The 5,423-nt window shown below is 41.7% G+C and overlaps 1 long non-coding RNA gene across 1 annotated transcript; it reads right to left on the bottom strand.

Annotated features, from left to right (window-relative positions):
* Nucleotides 1-354: 354 nt before the first annotated feature.
* Nucleotides 355-4,836, bottom strand: LOC140599096 (uncharacterized). Its single transcript, XR_012001825.1, has 2 exons — nt 4,710-4,836; nt 355-2,875 (listed from the first exon to the last, which is right to left on the bottom strand). It is a non-coding gene; the product is annotated as an uncharacterized lncRNA (long non-coding RNA).
* Between the last annotated feature and the right edge of the window lie 587 nt (nt 4,837-5,423).

Genomic DNA, 5,423 nt, shown 5'->3' with positions numbered 1-5,423 from the left:
TCTTCTCGATTGGATATTTATGACCATGTTTAACAGGGAATAAAATCAAGATATCCACAGAGCCACTCGACTGAACGAAAAGTGGAGAGGCTCAATTACAATACTAACAAAAACTACTAGGACATAACTCAAAGCAACATGTCTTAGCTTTGCTATATCTGGCAGTCGTAGCAACAACAAAATAAAACTGGTCACAGGCTCTTTATTTCACACAAATGTAAAAAGATCAAGAAGCCAAGAGCAACAGACTTTGAAATTTCAGCAATAAACCCCCGTATGGTCTATTATGCTTATATACTGTTAAAAGGACTATTTGCCACGCATCCCAAAATAATATCAATACACTGAGTCCCATTTTTTTTCGAGTCCCATTTTTTTATTACAAAAAAGCAACAATAAAAACCATAAGCAATAGAGACAATATGGTGGAATCAACTTTTGAAATCATTTTAAGAGCAAAATATTGTAATTACACGATGAAATCCTGACATCTTTTAGATGAATAATTAGCACGCTCAGCCTAGATTTGATAGTAACATCATTACACTGGATCCTACTCAAAGGATGAGGAGAGATGCTGAGAATTAAACTGCTTAAAGGTTTTGTACCATGAAAGGATTTAAAGATGTATGTCAGTTGATCTAGAAGTAAATCTGAATCTTTCATATAGCAGGCAATATGGTTTTTTTGTTGTTGTTGATTTTTTTAAAGATTTTATTTATCTATTTGAGAGAGAGAGAGAGAGAGAGAGAGAGAGAGAGCGTGCATGCACACAGGGCAGGGGATGGCAGAGAGAGAGGGAGAGAATCTCAAACTCCATGCAGAGCAAAGAGCCCAACTTGGGGCTGATCCCAGGACCCCAAGATCATGACCTGAGCTGTAAACAAGACTCGGAGGCTTAACGAACTGAGCCACCCAGGTGCCCCTCAAGCCCCCGTCAGGCCATGTTTTGATTCAAGTTTCTTAATTATTGAGGCCATATCATTTATTTACACAGAGGTAATTTAATGTTGATTTGGTTTTCTACCCCACACTAAGAAATATATATGCCCCTAAAGGCAGAGGACTTCAGTGGCCCATTCTCTTACTGTTTTATGAGACCAAATTCATTTTAAGCTCCTCAAGATGATGCTTTTGTCTCTTTGGCTGGGTTTACAGCCAGTCCTGGGGTATGCGAGACTGGAAGAAGAGACAGAGGCACAGCAGTGCTGGTCAGGGGATGGTGTTGGTGCCACTGGTGTGCGTCAACTATTTTCATACCTCTATTAATCTCAAGCAAGAAAGAGGAGTTCAGCAAGAAAGTACTGTGGCAAACATGTTTGCTTGATAAACAGTATCAACATCTGATATTTGAATGACAGTTATAGTAACAAAAGAGTTTCACCTATCAGTCTAACTTTTGAGAGATTATGCTGGTTTTTTCATAGGAAAATAAATGAGAGTAGTACATATGATCCTGGATTTAATGCAGTTTCTTGTCAGAAACTAACCCTGGATTTATTACTACTACTACTACTACTACTACTATTATTATTATTATTATTATCACGTGGAGTTTGCATAGCCTCGGGTGGATTCCTTCCTGCAGTGATATCAAACATGATTTGTTATTATACCAAATTGCCACAGATTACCGAAGAGCTTGGATCTGTTTAGCAAACCAAAGGCCCCTAAATCTATTTCCAGTCAGATAATCCCTGCTTCACATTATAAGCGCACCATATGAAGAGGAACACACGTATGGAAATGCATACATGCAAATGTACACACATGCATATGGTCTGGAGTGTATACCTGCCTAGGAAAATGCCCCGGAGAACAAACGTCAAACATTGAGCTACTGCAGCGGTTTTTCAATCTTGGATGCATATTCATATCACCCAGAGAGCTTGAAAAATTCCTCAGGCCTGAGACCCATCCATCCTGGAGAGCTGATCGCACTCATCTGGAGTACAAACTAGGCTTTGGGATGTTTTTTAAAGCTCCCAGGGATTCGAATATACACGTAAAACTTAACAGCTATTGCGCTAATATGATCACAAAGTAGTTTGACTTTCCGTTCTTTGAACAAATATACCAGCCAGCCTTCTGTTTCTTCAGAAACTGTATCCCTCCTTCCAGAACAGGAACTACCAATCCCTTCATGCAAGCTTTTTCTCTTTTAGGACTAATTTGAAATCGTTTGGGTAGGGAAGTGGGGGTGGGATCGGGGGAGGGATGCAGGTCCACAAGGGATAGTGACTTTGCCTTGGTCACCACTGCACCCACAGTATCTCCAGGTGCCTGTACATACCAGCCATTCAATGACTTTTAATGAATGACGGAATGTTGCTGTCACACTTACTGTGGCTATGATCTTGTCTCCCAAGAATCCCTGGTTTTCTGCTTTCTAGTCTCACTGGGGCTTTTGCTATGTGTCCCAGACTCTGTCATTGGAACTGGAGAAGAGTTTACCTTGATTTTTGACATGAATGCCTTGCTGCAAATTTTCTCCCCTATCACTGGGAGAAGCTCCAAATACAGAGGACTGGGCCTTGTTCCACAGCTTATTGCTGAGAATGGGACAACTGGTCCAAAAGAGTCGATTTTCAAGTCCGCTACTTACTTATTTATGTTTATTTGGTAGTGGAAGTTGCAGTTGGCAGCAATGTCTCTTAAACCTGGAGAATATCTGGTCTTCAGAGCTTTTTACTTCATCGGACAGACTAAAGAAGGTGACCTGTGAAAATGTAGCTGCATGACGCCATGTGAAGGATTCAAAGTGAGCTACCAAATGGCTGAGAGCCTAAGTAGTCGCTACTGGCACCACCCAGTGGGCCTTAAGGTCACCAAGCCCTTCTGAAGTTCCGCAAGACTCATCCAGTGCCACTAGCACCTACAATAAGACAATGACAATGATTAACAAATGACTTGTCTTAGTATTTGGGGGCTAATCTCTAAGATTCAAAGTCCTAAATATGATTTAATTACATATATGGCATTTTGAAAAAGAGCCCATCTACTTAATGTTTCAAATACCTGCTAAGTTGAGTCTAATAGTGTAGATGTAATACACTCATAAGCAAAGATTTTACAGTGCAAAGTAGAAAGTGGCAAAGTAATGGTAGAGAAAGCAAGGTAAACTCTGATCAGAGAAGACATCTCATCATAATCAGAACGTAATCTGTATTTCTTTATTTGTCTTGCAAGACCCTATGATCAGATAGGTGCCCACCTCTCCAACTGTATATAGCTGCCACATTTCCCCTTGCTCAGATAGTATCAGGTCACCTACTATTCCTTACTCATACCAAGCAAAATTGTTCTTAAGATTTTGTGCTTGCTGCTTACACTTCATGGAACTTCGTTTCCTGGGGTAACAAAATTTACTTCATTTATGCCTCTTCTCAAATGTAGCCTCATTAGAGAGTCCTTCTCTACCCATGTGTGTAAATCAGTACCCATAACCATTAACCTGTATCCCCTACATACCTTTATTTTTCTTTGCTTATTTATAACAACTTGACATCTTATATATTCACTAACAACCCCTGCTCCAACACATATGCATACAGACACACACACACACACACACACTCTCTCTCTCTCTCTCTCACACACAAAAAATGTGAACTCTAATCTTTTTTTCACTGTGGAGTTCCGTGACTTATTAAAATTACTAGTTTACTGTATGTACTCAATAAATATTGGTCAAATGCACACAAAATGACAATAGATCACTGGAGATGATTTTTTTAGGATGTAAAATTTAGGAGTTCTTGGTATCCATGATTCTTAAGATCCCAAATTCTTTAATTTTATAGTTTAAGAACCTGACAGGTAAATCAATGAACATTATGTAGCTGGCAAGCTGAATGCCAGGCTGGTTTCCAGATAGGTTGTTATCTAGATGATTAATTATTTTTGACGCACTTGCAATGCACTTATTCAGAAAATCTACATATAAATACATAAATAACTGATTTTCATTGCTAGTGTTTGTAGTATTTGACTACTTCAAATTATGGCTTAAGATGGTAAAATATGGGAATTTTCAATTTACTCAGTATCTTCTTTGCATTATCAGAATATGCTATGAGTTAAAATACGGAGAGATATTCACATAGAAAAAATCATATTATGTGAAAAGGAAATTTAATGTTGCAAACCTACTAAAAGTTAACGAGTGGTGATCATTCTATAATGTAAATAAGTATTGAATTGCTATGTTACAGACCTGAAACTAATAAAATATTGTATGTCAACTACTCTTCAGTAATAATAATAAAAAAAAGTTAATGAATGAAAGACCCTTGAAGAATTGGGGGATTTAAAGAAATTTCAAATAAATGCCTGACTTTCAGACAACTGAAAAATCTGTGGATGTAACACACGCAGAGGCCAAAGATATTACAGTGCAAAGTAGAAAGTGACAAATTAATGGTCGAGAAAGCAAGTAAAACCCTGATTAGAGAAGACAGCCTGTGGCCAGAAAAGACTTCATAGAGGAGGCAGGACCGGATCTGTGGTGGCAATGAAATATAAACATTTCCCTAAACGACTCAAAATGAATGCCAAGAAATTAATCGCATAGTAACTGTTCAAAACTAAAATAGTTAAAAAAAAAAAAAAAGTGAATAATCTGAATAAAGCTCTCTAACCTAGGCAGGATCATGTGTAAACCTCCAGGTGCTTATTGGCTCCCACCAAGGACAACAATTCCTACTTACCCTAGACATAAAGTTACTGCTTGCACAGCGCCTTGTCTTTAGAAAGGGCACACACCTTCAATGGTTAAACGCCTGCTGAGCTGACTGTAACTCACAGGTATCGACCATGTTTCCTTTTCTAATAACCCTGAAAAGTGATGACATATCAGAGTAACGTGAACAAACTGCCCTTTTAATGCTTACGGTAGTGACTGGATCTGAGCGACGTGCGCTCCGCATCAACGGGAAACGGAAACCGTTTAAGAACTGCCTGGATCGGCCACGTGCACATCACTTGGGATCGGATCCCCGCCGCTCCAAGACCCTGAAAGTCTGTCTCGGGCTGTGCTGCGTCGCTACCGTTTTATTAAAATCTCTAACGACATGCGAGGAGGTCGGGGCGCTGTGGGCAGCGGAATGTCGCCCACGTGGCCCGTCTGCGGCCCTGCGCGCCACCGCGGCCTCCGCCTCCGTCGCAGCCGCGCTCTCCTCCCCCCCCCCCGTCTCCCCGCCCCCCGTCCTGCACCCCCCCCCCCGCTCCCCCTCCAGCTCCCGCTCCGGCCTCGCCCCTGCTCCCGCCGCAGCTCCCGCCCCTGCTCCCACCCCTGTTTCAGTTCCCAGCCCTCTCCAGCTCCCGCTCCCGCCTCGCCCCAGCCCCCGCCCCCGCCCCCCCCCCCCCCCCCCCGCTCTGGCCCTGCAGCAGCTCCCGTCCCACCCCTGCTCCCGCTCCGGCCT

This window comes from Vulpes vulpes, chromosome 5 (assembly GCF_048418805.1).
Source record: "Vulpes vulpes isolate BD-2025 chromosome 5, VulVul3, whole genome shotgun sequence".
Lineage (NCBI taxonomy): Eukaryota > Metazoa > Chordata > Mammalia > Carnivora > Canidae > Vulpes > Vulpes vulpes.
Note: the sequence above shows the minus strand (reverse complement) of the source record. Positions and strands in the feature narration are given on the sequence as shown.